Source organism: Brassica napus, chromosome C8, assembly GCF_020379485.1.
Source record: "Brassica napus cultivar Da-Ae chromosome C8, Da-Ae, whole genome shotgun sequence".
Lineage (NCBI taxonomy): Eukaryota > Viridiplantae > Streptophyta > Magnoliopsida > Brassicales > Brassicaceae > Brassica > Brassica napus.
Window position 1 is genome coordinate 12,441,400 of NC_063451.1, and position 19,193 is coordinate 12,460,592.

Sequence of the window (19,193 nt, forward strand, 5' to 3'; positions counted from 1 at the left end):
TGCACTTACCTGATTTGGAAGCTTGATTGGTGCATCCAATGGAACGGCCTTGCCATCTTTCTTTAAGACCACCTTCTTTTTCTTCATAGGTTATTTGCTAAATGATGTACGTGTGTCATACCTTTTGGGACTAGACAAGCATATCATGGTAGCCTTGGAAGAATCATAAACATAGCACACTAGTTCATTTAAATTATTTTGTACCTCCTCATGTGCTTGGACCGAAACATCTTCTATTTTCAATGGATTGCTAGTGGCGGGTTTAGGGATGATTTCTTCTTGTTTTAACCTTGAACCCACATCCTCCTGGTCCTTACTTAGGCCTGCATAATCATTCTTTGGACAAGACAAGTGCATTATACCAGAAGTAGGAAATTTACATACTAAGTGAGATATAACTTCACTAGTTGAATCCGAGTTAACTTCTAGTGAATGAGAAGTTACTACTAGCCTAGTTGGACATGTTACAGCAAAGTGGCCTTTCTCATGACATCTATAGAAAACGGATTCTAATGGTTTTCAAGATTTAGAAGACTTACTTGGTTTCTTCTTCTCATGAATCTTATGTGATGGGTTGGTGCTTTGCTCTTGAGCTTGAACTTGTAGAATTGGATCTACTTGCACCTCTTTGACACTTTCTGGTGATGTAGGCTCGGTTTTTCCCTTGATCATGAGTTTAGGCTCCTGGTTTGGTTCTGGGTCGTGGGATTTCTTGAGCTTGACCTTTCGGCTTGGTCTGGTTGCCAATATCATCTGCCTTGGTTTAGGATTAACGGTACTCTCGAAATAATCCTTTCCATTGATCTCATCTTCTACTACATACTCCTCACATAGTATTTCTTTCATGTCCGCCCAGGAAGCTTCTATTGGATGGTCATCGAGCCAGTAATAAGCTTCATGATCCAAATGCCAAAATGCATTGTTAGTAAGAGTATCTTCAACAATGATCGGTTTCTCTTCTTCTTGAATGTTGTGATGTTGAAACCAATATTCCATGTCTTGTTCCCACCTTAAGTAAGATTCTGGTCCTTGTTCATGGCCTGAGAAACAAATATAATGTGGCTAATGGTCGGCTAAAACTCATCTTCATCTTCTCCAGCTTCACTTAATGATTGTTCCTCTTTAGCAAAGCCATGTCGTTTTTCTGCCTCATCTTCAAAGCTTGTTTCAACATGGCCTAGCCTGATTTAATATTCAGTTTCATCTTGTTCATCATCTTCCAGATCAGAGTAATCACACCATGGTCTCTCTTCAGCATAAGACTCTTCTTATTTTCTGCTTCACCGGATTGAGAACATACTTCTCCTCCATAGACTTCACCGGTTTCAGAGAAATCTTCTTCTTGCTCACGTTCTTCCTCTAGACTGATTTCAGTATCAGCTTCCTCTTTCCATGAGTATTCCTGGTCAGCTTCATGATCCTCACGTTCATTTTGGTCTCCATGGCATTCATCTCTTTTATTGAACTGATATTTGATTCAGTTTCTCCCTCATACTCTCCTTGGTTGCTGGTATCTCCATGTGAGTAATCAGGTGGTTCTGGTTCAGGATATGCTTCAGCAGGGACGTCTCCATACTCTTACATAGAGTAGTTATCATCAGAACATGACCCATCACAGCCATCCTCTTCATTGGACCAAGCTTGGTCGGGTTCATCAAGATCGGAGCCTTGGCTTGATTCATAAGAACTTTCTTCCTCAAAGTAATCTGCCATGGCTTCTCCCCTTATTGGTACCTTTCAAAAACAGAGAATAAGAGTATCAAGTCGTGGTTTAACAAAAGAAAGAAAGAAGAATAAGAAAGAAACAAAAAAATGGAAACTTAGTATTTTTTTTTTTTTGAAAGTTTTGAAACAAATGGAAAATTAACTCCTAATTTTTTTTTAACTTTATCAAGCAAATCAAGAAATCTATAAAATGAAAATAAATATTTATCTTGGTTTTTCAATTTAAAAGAAACAAAATAAGAATTAAAAAAAAGATTTTATGCTTGATGCAAATAAACCGAAAAAGGAAACTAGAGCTACACAACTTAGGGGTTGATTGGTAGAGGCTGTAGCTTTGGATTTTTTGCTTTAAGATTTAAGCTGTAGATTTTGTAGCTTTATCTTTAAATTTAATTGCTGTAGGTTTATTTCAAAGTTTTAAAAGCACTAAACCTAAAGCTCTAGAAAAATTGATTTCTAGAGCCATTATATTTCCTTTTAAAGATTTTGGGCTCTAGCTTTAGTTTTTATTAATAAAGCTTGATTGTTTTGATTTTATTGTTCTAGAGAAAATTATGGATGTATAGAACACTCACAGCCAACACCAATCACCCCCTTAATGCAAAAAAGGGAATTGTTTTTTTGAGTTTTCTAAATGAATCAAACAAGATAATGAGCTATCCTTTTCGTGCCTATCTCTGGTTTTAAGACCAAGAACAAGCAATTCAAAATCGGACAGAAAATGCAAACAATATGAAATTTTTGTTTTTTTAATTGATTTTAGATGGTGAACAAATGCAATAAGATATGATGCAAGGATAAATATCACCAGATTTAGGAGCTTGAGCTCTGATACCAAATGTTGCAGGCTGGGATTCAGGCTACACGGATGGCTTGACTGAGGTTTGGTTTTGGATCGGCTTGGACAGATCGGACGGACGGACGGAGGTATGATCGGCTAGGCGGCGGCGATGGTGGAATGGGACGGCCGGCTTGTACCTGATTCAATGATGAATCTTTTTATGAGTTTTATGATCTTTATATGAAGAACAGTGATAGACAATGGATTTGACTCACTTTTACCCATGGTTTATAAGTGTTTTAATAACTATTTAATATATTCTAGAGTCTATTTAGCATATTTATAGGATCATGAGTGATTTGGAGGAAAGTGATGATTTTGGAGCATTTTGGAGATATTTGGAGTAAGCACCCGAGATGACCATCGAGCTCGACCATCGGTCGACATTGAAGTGGAATAATTCATTGATGTTCACATCTTGACATCGATCGACAGCGGAGCGCGCAGAAAGCCCGTTTGGTCTCAGCCGACTATAGAGCTCAAGTCTTCACCAATTTACAAGATTACCCCTGACGAGTTTTAACCTAATTATATAAGTTTTGCCTACATGTTAAAGGAAAAGTGTTCTTTCTTGTTTTATTGATTTTACAGCAAAGGTTTTATGAGAATTTTAATAGATTGGAGAGAAGATCCAAATTTATTTGGGATTGGAACTCCATTAATATCTATCTATTATTCTATTGCAGTTTTTATACCTTATTGCTGTCATGAATTGCTTGGCCATGTCTGACTAGTTCTCTTGTTAGATTTTAGGGTTTAAATTGGTTATGAGGGATTAGCCCCAACTATAGATTGCTAAGTTGTGATATTAATCTTTAGGATTGTCATTAATGTCTGATTATAGATTAGCTACCTAGAACTTGCCCTAGGATTGTTATATATAAGCGATAGCTTTCATCTCATTCTGAAACCATTCCAATTGAGCTAAGACTTGCTAGAGTAAGGCGAGATCTGATCTAGTGAGCTTAGTGAGCATATTCAACCCGCGCATTAACGCATGACCAATAGCGTCGACCGATATTCAAATAGAATAATCGGTCGACATTTCGATTAGTGCATCGATCGATATTATATAGAATCATCGATCGACACTGGTCAATAGACAAACCTAGAAAGCGAGAGCCTAGTGGTTCGTTTATAAGTGTTGAGCTCTACAATATCATGCATGCAACTTATTAGGCATCTATATGATTATAATTCCAAATTTCCTGAATAAAAATCATACGTCTAACTATTTCCTTTTAAGCACCAAAACCTCAACCAATCAATCGAGCAATTACTTGCTCAACAACAGCAACTTTACATTTAAATCAATAAACCACCTAGCTTAACAAATCTGATTAGATTATTAGGTTCCCAAGCTCCCTTTGGATTTGATCCCTAAGTACTACAACTGAACCTCTTATTGAGAGAGTAATTCACTCCTTAGGGTAATTTGAGTGTACCAAATTTGGCGCCGTTGCCGGGGAGATTTGATCGCCTTATAGATCTAGTCTTGTTTTGTCTAGGTTTCTTCTTAAAAACCACTTTCTGACACAATTTTTTTTTTTGGCTTTTCAGGTACATTCCCAGAAGTACCAGAAGCAACAAGGAAACTCAACTGCTATTCTCATCAGATCCTGCAAGCTTAGAACGTTCAATCCACAAAGAAATATGTTCCTCATCGATGGACCACAACACTTGTTCATCGCTCGATTTTCGTCAGCCACAGTCGACCCAGACAACAGTCTCGTTGACCAATACTCGCTCACCACCATCGACTGAAGACACTCATCTTCCGTCGGCCGACATCTTCCATCGACGTCGATCGATACTTTAGTCCGAACATCGATCGATACTGAGCCGCTGTTGGGGTCAAAATCGGTCACGACGGAATGTTTGAAAGTCCCCGGAAAATATTTCTCTCAATAAAAATTTCGTATCATTTTTATTGAAAAGTTTATACGACGAGTTCTTGATATATTATCGACAACAAGAAGCAAACATTGTTGGGGCCAAAACCGGTTATCTCGGAATAAACGCCCAAAAATTGTGTTTCTGTACGAAAGATTTCTCGACACACTCTCGACAAAAGTTCCTGAGCAAAATACTCGAGAGAAATGGATCACGGAACCAAACACGCAGTCCAACTCGTTTGTTCAAACCTTTTGAGGTGCAGAACTGCACAAACATGTCAGATGTTTAGCGATGGATGAAGACCTTCCCATGGTTTGATTGAGCCCATATTTTGACATAAGTTAGAGATTTAAGTTAGCTTTCCATTGCCACCGGTGTGAGATCAATCTGGATCTTGTAGCATAAGTTATGCCCGTTTTATTGAAGGGTGGACAGAGCACACTATCCAGCTCGGCCATCTGTATCGACCACACGACCAGCTCATTTCGAAAGTGCTCTTTTTATAAAATCGTAAAAACGCCTAAGTCGGAAAACGGCCCGAAAGGGACCAGAACGCGGCTAAGAGCCCACTTACGATTTTATACCAAATTTGGCCCAATCGTTATGATGGTATATCTTTTGTTATGCAAGAGAAGATAAATGTCAAGTTCGGAGGATAAATGTGAAGTTTCCAAAGATACACACGAATATCGAAGGAAAATGGAATATTTCCGCGAAGCGATAAACTCGACCAAGGGAAGAAAGGGAAAGAGCAAACCACCTCTAGGAGGAGTATATAAGGACGTCGAGGTTGAAGAGGCAAGAGGCCAATTCTTTTTACTCTTAGAACTCTCTGTACTTAGAAACTTTAGGTATTATTCTTGACATGTTCTGTTTCTATGACTGGCACCCGATTACCAGATGAACTCGCACAGGCAGTTCGATCTCCTGGTTCACTCTTTCAATCGAACTACGTTCCGCTTGATCCTCGAAAGGGGTATGTAGGCAGCCTTTCATAAGGTTCAGTCCGAAATCAAATCAAAACCTTTTTCATGTCTTTTTCGTCTTTTGTTATCGAACTGCGACTCAACTAGGTTTAAAAGTTTTAGGTTGCTAGAACTATGTAACTCGATGACAGCTCTTTCGGCCAAAGCTTTTATCGTCTATTATAATGATCGCAACGCTCTTACACGGATTCAAAATAAGATCAACTTTTTCTAAACTCGTTTATTGTCTTTACATATTGTCCGCATTTATTTGGTCACTTGCCGTTGGCTCTCGCAGAGAGTCCGGGACCTCTGGGAAAGTTAGGGTTTCTGGACTTTCCTAATTTAAACGGAAATCGATAGTGCGAATTTCGGTTCCCACAGTTTGGCGCTAGAAGGAGGGAAGGGGGTACGAATTACTCTAACTCATAGCCGCAAAACGCTTGATCAAAACAATGTCTGGAAATACGAAAAACAAAATAGCAGTTCGCAACAACGCTGGTAAGACAACTCCAGCCGCCACTGCACCTATGGCCAACGCTTATGCAAAAACCACAGTTCTTGAGAAAGTTGAAAACCTAGCCGCGACTTTTCGCCACAGGAATTGCAACGAAACAAGATCGCGATTTATGTGTCTAAACATAAAGGGAAACGATAAATTTTATCAAACCCCGTAATTTTGGCTCATTACCGAACTAAAGAAGTCTCAACGCGTGAGGGTTTTACGAAAACACGTTTTCGGAAAACTTTTCGGAAAAGTAAAACTTCCTCTCCCCAAAACCGCAGAAAAACCCTAGGTTAATCGCGGAAAAAGGAAGCACAGCAAATCGGGTACATAACTCACTGCTGTACTTCTTCTGATTATCTTGCGGAAAAACCCTAAGTTAGTCGCGGAAAAAGGAAGCACAGCAAATCGGGTGCATAACTCACCGCTGTACTTCTTCCGAATATCTTTCGTAAAAACCCTAGATTAACCATAGAAAAAGGAAGCGCAGCAAATCGGTTACGAAACCCTCACGGCTGTACTTCTTCCAAATAACTTTCAGAGAAACGAAGTTGATTTCTCTAGCACCACTCGAAACCTAAAACGGCCGACGAAGACTAAATAAAGCAAAACGGGGGATCGTATCCCCACCGCTAAAATGTTTTCTGAAGCCTAAGGTTTCGTAAGAATTCAAGTATCACTTCCATAGTAACAAATTCCGCGAGTTGTCGATGTTTGTCACCTAAATCTTACTTCGGAAAAAACTACTCGAAACTTCCACGGATCAATCCCACGGATATGAGAAAAACTTCTGATTAAGTTTGGTTGCAATAATTAACCTTGTCACGGCTCTCGTACAACCAAAACTTGAAAACTTCTTTACGGAACAAATCTCACAAATATTATGCTCGACAACATCTAGCGAAATAACCTTTGCAAAAATTAAGCACGACAACATTTTACGAAACAACTTTCGTAAAATTAAAATCGATAACATTCTGCGGAATCACTTTCGTAAAATTAAAGTCGATATTATTTTTCGGAAAAAACTTTCGTAAAACTAAAGTTGACAACATTTGACAACATTCAAAAATTTAACAATGATCGTAGAAAAAGAATCTCGGATAAGGAAAGAGATGGAGCCAAATCCGAGAATCAAAATTCGCCCATCCACCTCTCTCCACGGTCTCACCATCCTTCCTCTCACGCCTTGATCTGTCACCAAATCCTCATCACCTGGCGAGTCTGCCTGGTCATCCTTGGCATCTCTTGGTCGTCCCTGGCTATTCCTAAACGCTAAAAAGTTTTCGACGAGATACTTATTAATTTTCGTAAATCCAATGATACTAAGATTGAAACATGGATCACGAAAACCGCAAGATTGGCAATAGCCTAAACACGGCGGGAAAGCAGAGAAATCCAGGAAGAATCAATATTCTGGCTATTCGAAATGGGCAGACACACACGAAAAGAGCAAGGGCAAATGAGAAAGCAAAATGGAGAAGAGGCTAACCCAAATCTTCGAGAGAACTAAGGTATTTCCAACTTGAAATTTTTGAAATCAGACTTGGAATTTTCGTAGGAAATTACTAAGAAATAAAAACGCCTTTGCGACTACCATAGAACTTTAGGGAACTTAAAACCTAGGTGGATAGTCTAACGAACTAAGTCTTAGGCGATTGTTCCTATCCCGGTATATCGTTCCATATCTAAACTCTCTGAAAATCGAGAAACGATCGCCACGCATATCCAGCTAGCTTCCTAAAGAGAGAAAAAACTAGAGACATGAACGTCGTCTTAAAACCGATTCGTTTCTAGCGATTTTCTCAAAACCGACATATTCCAAATCACAGTCCCAGCGTCGTCTTTAAATCGACCCGGATTGTCGATCATTCCAAACCTTAGAAGAAGAAACGTACACAACCCTTCAAATTATCGGTTCAACAGTTTTCTTTCGTCAAAAAAAGGGGGGGAGTAGGTACGCATACTATACTCGTATACTCCCCAACTTCAAAAACTTTTGCAAATCGTCAAGAAAACGCTTTCGTCAAAGCAAATCGTCCCAAATAGACAAACGACAATCAAAAATTTGTCTAAACGCCAGCAACATATCCAGACAATCATGAACATAATCTCAAAGACTATACAGCATTTCTTGTCGCAATCATGCGTATAGAAAACATGTTCCAATATCAAACTGAAACTCGGCGATTAGCCAAAGTCGTGAAACCTTCTTCGGCTTTATAAATCCAGTCTCGTATAAAACATTTTACGAGAAATATTCAAGCATCAAAGCATTTCTTCAGTCTCCGTTGAACTAAGTGAGTCACGGTAATGCATCGAAAACATTTGCGATGAAGAAAAATTGAGAATCAAAGTAGCAGCGAGCACACTAAAGGGAACTCTTTCTTCCCGATGGTTTGCTAGATCTACCGCTGGTTGACCAATTCGTTCCAGAAACGAATATGTGATGAGGATAAAAGCCTATGAAAAACGTTATGCGACTAGATCATAGCTAAATAAACTTTGGTAACACTCTATGAGTAACTCCAAGCAACTTTCACCAAAGATCGAAATCAAAGAAGAAATGTTTCTCGTAAAACCCGCAGAAACAACGCTACTTTGACATGTGTATACGTATCACCGATTTACAACCTTTGTAAAATCGGGCACCAATTACTTACGCGAAAAAATCCTTCGTACAATCAGATCAAGACGTACGAAGAAACTTTCAAAAGTAAACATAACAGGTTTTACGAAGAAATATTTTTCGTATAGCAAATACAAAGCTGTAAAATCTGACTTTGGATGATAAATCTAAAGAGAGATCTCTGATCTCTTCGCATTACGATTAAATAGATCTCATATTTTAGCCATGCGGCTCACTGGCTTCTGCGTTTCGTTCCCCTCGGTCACATCCGAGCAGGCAATCGTCCCGCAACTGACTCCGCACTGGTTATGTATCAAACCTCTTAGGCTTAGTCTTCCTCAGACAAAAACGAATCAATTTTCATAAGACTATAGGTAACATTGTACGAAATATTCATCGTATAACTGAAACCTAAAGCGGAAAAATCCTTTTCTCTGACTATCGGCCATCTTAACACGGATAACTCCGGCAAACTTGGCCTATCAATCTCGACAAGCGCTCTTTGGCCCTCGGTCAATTACGCCTTCCATTAAAGGTACAAACCAGAATTTGGCATCCCCTTTAAGGACGATCGTAAACTAACATGACCTTAATGTTAACACGAATGTACCATGGTCTAATCCTTGACCTAGAACATCCTTGGCTATCTGAGTGAACACATCCTTCATGCCAAGCCAAACTATTTGAGAAACCATCGCTCCATCACTTAACGGCTAAACAACAATCTACGATTTGTCTAAAAACGTCGTGTGACTATTAAGAGAATAATTATCGTATAGCCCACAATCGGAAATCATATGATAAGTTCGTAACAAAACTCAGTCCTAATAACCAAACAAATAACGACCAAGTTCGATACATTCCACAACCAAAAATGCACGAAATAGATCTCGAAAGGCCAACACTTCACAAAGCACTATGAAGGAAAACGCTTCTTCCCATGGACAAATTTATGCGACCCCTCGGTCCTAATTCCTCGATCGCAGACAAACCAAAAAATTTTTCTCCGACGTAGGGTTAAGACTAAACTCTTAAAACACCGTGAAACATCTTCAAGCCCGCAAACATTTCAACCACGAAAACGCGGCATGCAAAAGAAAAACCAACCTTCAGTATCGCGAGACGTCGCAGACACTTGAAGAATAAGTTTTTTCGACAAAAATACCTTCCTTAATAAAAACACATTATTGGAAAACCAAACAGTCATACGCACAAACATCTTCTCAAACACGTATCCTTCGCGAAGAGTCAAAACGGTAATATCTACCGATAAATTTGTTGCTGATCAAAACAAACTCTCAACGTCCTAAACAGACTAAACTATCGCGTATAGATAGCTCTCGAACACCCGACACAAGGGTAATAGCGCTATATAAAAAATCCGAAATTTTGGTCAGCACTTTCGGGAGACTTAAAAATTGTCCTCGAAGAGATGCTCGATTCCTACCATACAAGTCACGTAAGCCGAGAACATATCGCGGACTTTAAAGCGGGACGAAATCAGGTCGAAAACGATACGGGAAACATAAGTCGAAGAAGTCATCGCACCCCCTAAAGCCGTGATTAGACCTAGGTCTTGCCCTAAACCCAGCACACTGGTCTCTTACATCTCTAGGCATAGTATCAAACACTCTGATACGAGATCCAAAAATTTGTCTCTTGGCCAATATTCGAGCGTCTTCAGAAATCCTGTTGGGGTCAAAATCTGTCACGACAGAATCAATGTCTAAAAGTCCATGGAAAATATTTCTCTATTTGTGAATTTCATATAATTTTTTACTGAAAAGGTTATTTTATCGACAATAAGAAACAAACATTGTTGGGGTAAAAAACGGTTATCTCGAAATAAAAGTCCAAAATTGTGTTTCTGTACGAAAGCTTTCTCGACACACTCTCGACAAATGTTCCTGAGCAAAACACTCGAGAGAAATGGATCACGGAACCAAACAAGCAGTCCAACTCGTTCGTTCGGACCTTTTGAGGTGCAGAACTGCACTGACAGATCAGATGGTTAGCTATGGATGAAGACCTTCCCATGGTTTGATTGAGCCTATATTTTGACACAAGATATAAATGTGAGTTAGCTTTCCAATCCAAGCGGTCTGAGGTCAATCAGCATCCTGTAACATAAGTTATTCCCGTTTTATTGAAGGGTGGACAGAGCACAGCGTCCAGCTCGGCGGATGGCCGAGCTGGATCCACCAAACGACCTGTTCTGCCATCCGCCGAGCTGGATCGACCACGCGACCTGCTCGGCGGATGGCCGAGCGGGATCAACAACACGACCAGCTCGGCCATCCGCCGAGCTGAACCAGTCCAGTTCGGCGGATGGCCGAGCTGGATCGACCACGCGACCAGCTCGGCCATCCACCAAGCTGAACCAGTCTAGCTCGGTGGAAGGCCGAGCTGGATCGAACACGCGACCAGCTCGGCCATTTGCTGAGCTGAACCAATCCAGCTCGGCGGATTGCCGAGCTGGGTCGAACACGCGACAAGCTCGGCGATCTGCCAAGGTGGACCAGTCCAGTTTGGCGGATGGCCGAGCTGGATCGAACACGCGACCAGCTCCGCCATTCGCCGAACTGGACCAGTCCAGTTCGGCGGATGGCCGAGCTGGAACGATAGTGCTGTCACAGTCCCGTCCTCGTAGCTCCCTCCTCCGGGATTGGATCGAACATGCTCTTGTTTCATCTCGATCAGAGTCACCGTCGGATCTTTACGACTTAAAACCGCAATAACTCGTTGTCTTGTATGAAGTTCGAATTGATCGTATAAAATGGCAACAGTTAAATAAACACCTCGAACTGCCTCCACTGCACGAGAAATTTGAACCCTCTTCGGAATCGACGTCGTTTTGGAAGCGCTCTTTCGATAAATCGTAAAAACCCTTAAGTCGGAAAACAGCTCGAAAGGGTCCAGAACGCGGCTAGAAGCCCACTCGCGATTTTATACAAAATCAAGCCCAATCATTATAAAAGTTTATCTTTTATTCTGCATGAGAACATAAATGTCAAGTGCAGAGGATAAATGTGAACTTTCCAAAGATAAACACGAAGATCGAAGGAAAATGGAATATTTCCGCGAAGCGAAAAAACTCGACCGAGGGCAGAAAGAGAAAGAGCAAACCGCCTGTAGGAGGAGTATATAAGGACTTCGAGGTTGAAGAGGCAAAGGACAATTCTTTTAGACTTAGAACTCCCTGCACTTATAAACTTTTAGGCATTATTCTCGACATGCTCTGTTTCTATGACTGGCACCCGATTACTAGACGAACTCATCGAGGCATTTCGATCTCTTGTTTTATTTTTTTAATCGAACTACGTTCAGCTTGATCCTCGAAAGGGGTTCATAGGCAGCCTTTCATTAGGTTCAGTCCAAAATAAAATCAAAATCTTTTTTCATATCTTTTTTGTTTGTTGTTATCGAGCTGCGACTCAACTAAGTTTAAGGTTTTTGGTCTTTAGAACTAGGGAACTCGCTGACAACTCTTGCGACCAAAGCTTTTGTAATCTTTTGCAATGATCGCAATGCTCTTACGTGGATTCGAAATAAGATCAACTCTTTCTAATCTCCCCGGAAAATATTTCTCGCAATAAAAATTTTGTACAATTTTTATTGAAAAGATTATACGGCGAGTTCTTGATATATTATCGACAACAGGACGCAAACATTGTTGGGGCCAAAAACGGTTATCTCGAAATAAACGTCCAAAAATTGCGTTTCTGTACGAAAGCTTTCTCGATACACTCTCGACAAACGTTCCTGAGCAAAATACTCGAGAGAAATGGATCACAGAACCAAACACGGAGTCCAACTCGTTCGTTCGGACCTTTTGAGGTGCAGAACTGCACAGACGCGTCAGATGTTTAGCTATGGATGAAGACCTTCACATAGATTGATTGAGCCCATCATTTGACACAAGATAGAGCTTTACGTTAGCTTTCCAATGCCACCAGTCTGAGGTCAATCTGCATCTTGTAGCCTAAGTTATGCCTGTTTTATTGAAGGGTGGACAGAGCACACGGTCCAGCTTGGCGGATGGCCGAGCTGGATCGACCAAACGACCAGCTTGGCCATCCGCCAAGCTGAACCAGTCCAGTTCGGCGGATAGCCGTGCTGGATCGAACACGCGACCAGCTTGGCCATCCGCCGATCTGGACCTGTCCACGCGACCAGCTCGGCCATCCGCCGATCTGGACCTGTCCACGCGACCAGCTCGGCCATCCGCCGACTTGGTCCAGTCCAGTTTGGCGATGGCCGAGCTGGAACGATCGTGCTGTCTTCATCCCATCCCTGCAGTTCTCCCCTTTGGGATTAGAACAAACCTGCTCTTGTTTCATCTCGATCGGAGTCACCGTTGGAACTTTACGATTTGAAAACCGCAAGAAATCGTTCTCTTGAATAACATTCGGATTGATCGTATAAAACGGAAACTGTTAGCTGAACACCTCGAATTGTCTACGCTATACGAGGAATTTGAATGTTCTTTGGAATCGACGACGTTCCGAAATGGCCCAGAACGCGGCTAAGAGCCCACTTACGATTTTATACCAAATCAAGCCCAATCGTTATGACGGTTTATCTTTTTTTATGCAGGAGAAGATAAATGTCAAGTTCGGAGGATAAAAGTGAAGTTTCCAAAGATAAACACGAAGATCGAAGGAAAATGGTATATTTCCGCGAAGCGATAAACTCGACCAACGGCCGAAAGGGAAAGAGCAAACCGCCTCTTGGAGGAGTATATAAGGACGTCGAGGTTGAAAAGGCAAGAGGACAATTATTTTTACTCTTAGAACTCTCTGCACTTAGAAACTTTAGGCATTATTCTCGACATGTTATGTTTCTATGACTAGCACCCAATTACCAGACGAACTCGCACAGGCAGCTCGATCTCTTGGTTCACTCTTTCAATCGAACTACGTTCGGCTTGATCCTCGAAAGGGGTATGTAGGCAGCCTTACATAAGGTTCAGTCCGAAATCAAATCAAAACCTTTTTCATGTATTTTTTGTCTTTTGTTATCGAGCTGCGACTCAACCAGGTTTAAAAGTTTTAGGTTGCTAGAACTATGTAACTCGCTGACAGCTCTTGCAGCCAAAGCTTTTATCATCTTTTGTAATGATCGCAACGCTCTTACGCGGATTCAAAATAAGATCAACTTTTTCTAAACTCGTTTATTGTCTTTACATATTTTCCGCATTTATTTGGTCACTTGCCGTTGGCTCTTGCAGAGCGTCTGGGACCTCTGGGAAAGTTACGGTTTCTTAACTTTCCTAATTTAAACGGAAATCGGCAGTGCGAATTTTGGTTTCCACAGCCGCTAGACATGGTTACGACTTTGTTACTTGTACGTGATGAGAGGGGAGACCTGCATGACCAGGAAAGTCATCGTCATCTGCGTAATGCAGCAGGTCTGAGGATAGACGCTCAGGGGGCTGCAATCCCTGAGCCTGATACTGATGCTACAGGCACTACTCTACCTGTAGATGAGGCTGCTCGACCCAGAACGTTGGCTGATTACAACCGTCCAAATCAGTTCTACACCAACAGATCAGCCATTCGTCCTCCAACTCTTCAGAGGGAGAATTTCGAGTTGAAGCCGCAGTACTACACACTAGTGGGACAGACACCCTACTATGGGTTATCTCACGAGCATCCTATGGACCATCTGGAGAGGTTCGAGGATCTTATATCTGCTATTAAAGTCGAGGGACTCTCTGAAGACTACCTCCTATGCAAGCTCTTCAAGTACTCACTTGCTGGAGATGCTTCGCACTGGCTTAAGCAGTTACCACCAGGATCTCTCACATCCTGGAGCGACATCAAGAATACATTCTTATGCAACTTCTTTGATGAGGCGCGTGCTGAAGACTTGAGGAGCAAGATTGCTACATTCACTCAGGAGCCTGCAGAATCATTCAGAAGCTCCTGGATCAGATTCAAGTCTTATCAGAGAGACTGTCCACACCATGGATTCAGTGAAGTATAACTGCTCAGTACTTTCTACAAAGGCATCGCGGTGCAGTATCAGATGGCTCTTGATGCTTCCAGCAATGGGAACTTCAACACCAGGAATCCAGAGGATGCAGTGAAAGTTATTGAGAACTTAGCATCCAGCAGCAGCACCAAGAACACTGACTTTGAGAGGAAGAGATCTGCAGCCATTCTTGGGAATGACAAGATGGATGAAGTGAAGGCATAACTGGACAGTGTTCACAAGCTTCTCAGAAAGCTGGTCTGTTTGGTTGAGGATGCAGAGGCTGTAGACACAGAGGGTAGAGAAGAGGTAGAAGAAGATATGAACTTCATTGGTGGAACTGGATTCCAACGTTCTGGAAACAAGGGTGGAAACAGAAATTCCTATCGAAATAGGGGTAATTTCAACCAAAGTTAGCAGCAACAACAGGGGTTATGGAAACTTCTACTACTAGAAGCCACCACCACCTACTCAAGAGAGCAAGATTGAAGAGATGCTTGATAGGGTTCTTGAGGGACAGCAGCGCATGATGGTGGACTTCAATGGGAAGATTGACTCTGTCTACACCAACCTGAACACAAAGTTTGAGACTTTGAGCACCCATGTGAAGAAGCTGGAGATGCAGGTTGTTCAGACAGGAGAAGCTGTTAAGAGGCAAGAAGCCTTAACAAGAGGGGTAGGGGATGATGTGATGAAGCACCACGTGAATGCCATCATAGATGATGATTTCTGGCAAGTGGTGAAGCAGGAGAAGCTGCAAGAAGGAGATTTCGAAGTTTAAAGCTTGATGAGTTTCAGCGGATTGCATTGGTGTCGATCGACGCCGAACTTCGAACATCGATCGACGGACTTCAATCAAAATCGATCGACAGGCTTTCCAGAGCATCGGTCGACGACATCTACGGAGTCGACCGCATCTTGCAATGTCATGAGGATCATGACTCACGAGGAGTTCGCAGCAAAACACCTACATCCGCCCAGCCATGTTTACGTCAAGATCGATCGAGATTCTGACCCCGTCATTGATCGATAGAAAGAAGCCGCCATCGATCGACAACCTACAACGCCCATCGATCGACGAGCACCTCTTACATACCAAGTGCAGATGCCAAAGATAGACGTTGCACGTCTCAATGCACTCAGGCCACAACCCAAACCTTTAGATAACCCACAAGAGGCCATCAGGGCACCTTCAGATGATGCAGCAGATTCTATGGAAATTGATAGGGTTCCTATGGGAAGAACCCAGAGGAAAAGAAAGGAAAAAGTGGTGAAACATCTGAAGAGGGGAGCTAATGAAAAGGAAAGGGAAAGTTTCCAAAATAGAGTCTTCAAGATTCCTCTAGAAAAGCCATTCGAGGAGGCTTATTTTACCCACATACTGTGTATGTTCTTCAGAGAGACCAGAGAGACCGAAGAGGACATTAGGAGAATGTTCTGTGAAGATAGAGAAAAGATGAAGAAGAGGATTACACTGAAGAAGAAGAGTGATCATGGTCAATTTGCAATACCATGTACGGTGAAGGGTATTGAGTTCCCACATGCGTTTTGCGACATAGGAGCATCAGTCAGTATCTTACCTAGGGTTATGGCTAGGGATGTTAAGATGGGTTTAGGTTCGCGGGCTTTTAATGGGTTCTGAAAAAAATAAATGCCCATTTAGACCCATTTAGCTAGTCGGGGTTTAAATGGGTAACCCTCTTAAGACCCATTTATTAAATGGGTTTTCGCTAAAATAAACGGGAACCCGTTTAACCCATTAATGGTTTTTTTTATTTTAAACGTTGTCGTTTGGTTCCTTAAGGGCCTTCAGTTTTTTTTTTCCATTTTCATCTTCTCCTTCGTCGATCAAATCGCCTCCGATCTCCACCGCCTCTCAACTTCTGAAACTTCCGGTGAAGCGTAATCTCCACCGCTTCAACTTCTGAAACCCATCGTCTCCGATCAAGTTCCGATCAAGTTCCGTTTCTGAAACCCATTCCCAACTCAAGATCGGTAACTACTCTCTTCTCCTTCGATTCCTATTGTTCATATAAATTGATTTGTTTTTGAACTTGATTTCATTAGCAAAATTGCATATTTCTCTAAATTAAGCAAACCCATGAGAAAAAAAATTGCATATTGTTCACATAAATTGCATATTATATTTGTTCTGTATCACTGTATGGATTACGCTTTGTGTCTGTGCCCCTGTGTAATCATCTGCAATCATATAAAAGTTATTAATCCTATGCCTTTATTTTAGTTTAAATAAATATCAGGCTGCTTCTCTTTGTATATATAAACTTTTTAATGGCTTGTGGAAAAGCACGGTGATATTGCTAGACGAAACTTGCACACTTGTCTTGAAGAAGGTAAGCTGTTTAAGTTTTGAATGCAGCAGACTCGACACTTTGCTTCTCCTTTTGGTGAGATGAGGATTTCAAATTTTTGATTGAGCTCTCAATGTTAAGAGAGTAGTATAGCGAGGTGCTAAAGCGACCTGATGCACCCGCTCTAGAAGAGTGAAGTGCAGAGCGACCCACTAGAGCGAGGTATGACACCCCTCTGTACTAGAGCGACCTCTCGCAGCAAGGTGGCGTACCCGCTATGGGCCCAACATCCCGTCGACAACTTTCGAGAACCGGAACGACCAGGACGCAGCGAGGTGGGTACATCGCGCGTCAAATCCATGGAGTGCGAAGGAAGCCAGAGCGACGTCCCGGAGCGAGGTGGCGATCCCGCTGTGAAGCTGGAGCGACCCACCAAAGCGGGGTCACGAACCCGCGCGCAAGATTTATATTTGGTCGATTTTTCATGTTTTGCTGGGCCTTCTCATACTTGTTTTTGAGGCCCGCTAAGTTTTTAGAACTCCTATAAATACTCTCTAAACCTAAAATTAGGACTTATCTGATTATCTATCAAATCAAAGACCATTTTGGAGAAAAAGATTGAATCTTAAATCCATTTACTTTGAGTTTATTGAATTATCTTGATCACTATTCTGATACTACATGATTTGAATTAGAACCCTTGAAAATTCCATTTCATGAAACAAATTTGCTCTAAAAAATTAATATCAAAAGTTATTGATAATAATTTATTTGTTTAACTAAATTTAGTTAGAGTTCATAAAGTTAAAAAAAAATGAAAAAAGGTAATTATCTTTGTAAAATCGTTTTACAAACATAATTAAAACAAAAAATAAATAAAAGAATCTGACTTAAATGGGTTTTATTGGGTTTAAATGGGTACATGAAAATTTCGCGGGTTCTACATGGGTACCCCTAATAGGCCTATTTTTAAATGGGTCTAAACGGGTATGGGTTCTAAATGGGGTGGGTTCTAAATGGGGTGGATCTAAATGGGGTGGGTCTTATGGCAGACCATCTGGGTCTGCAAGTGGAGCCTTCCAAGGAATCATTCACTTTTGTGGATTGTTCTCAGAGGAGCTCCGGAGGAGTTGTGAGAGACCTAGAGGTGCAGATTGGTAATGCCCTATTTCAAGTTGATTTCCATGTCTTGGATATCAAGCTAAACAGGAACTCTTCTCTACTAATTGGGACAGCTTTCTTGTCGACAGTAGGAGCAGTGTGCAACTTGAAAACCAACCAGCTATGTCTGACGCTCATAGATCCATATGTCCACTACAATCCTATTCCAGTAAAGAAGCCACAGACGCCCACCAGAAGAATTAATGATCCAAGACTCATCGCAGCATGCCACTGTGGAGCTGAGTACGAAACAGAATACTCGGCGTCGATCGAAACTCACACTGCAACATCGATCGACAGTATTCATACGAAATCGATCGATGTTCCTAAGAAGGAATCCGTCGACAATAGTCCAGAAGATTGGGAGAATGACTACTACAATCCCGTCATGGCAGTTAACAATGCAACGCCTGAGATCCACGATGTTTTGTTTGATGAAGAATACGGAAGGAAAGGAATTTTCGTCTACAAATTCCGCCCACTCAACACAAGTAGAAACAGATTCACTTCTTGCAAAAGCCTGTGGGAAAGGAACTCGCTTCAGTCGAATAAGTGAAGCAAACAGACGTGCAGCGATCGACAGGGACATACAAGAATCGATGGACAGAGCCAACCGCCTGTCGATCGACAACAACACTCCATCATCGATCGACATCCGTCCGAAACCATCACCCACTGTAAGCAAAAACCCTAGTTATGATAACCAGTATCTAAGACATGATGAATTTGGTATTTTCAGGGACCCAGATGGCTACGCAAGAGCAATAGATGGCCATGCACTGCAAGTGTCCAGAGAGGACATTACAGACATTCTTCAGATGGCTAATGGAGCAGATAATCTTTTCATGCAACAACGCACCGTCCCAGCACATCAGTAGAGGGTTACAAAAGAGTTCTATGACACAACTGGTGGCATAGACAATCGCTTCAAGCAGAAGTATAGACATCCTACTCGACCGTCGATCGACGTTGACGTCCCTCCATCGATCGATTGACGCAGAAGAGCCTTTGACCTTTTTGGAACTAGGAAATTCTACTGGGAAGAGAATGATGAGTATGGAGTCTACAGAGACGATCAGGGATGTGCAATAGATGTGGATGGACACATCATCAATGTGTCCAAGGATGATATCAAAAAGCTAATGGAAAGAGCTTCTAGAGATGAGCACAGCTACATATGTCT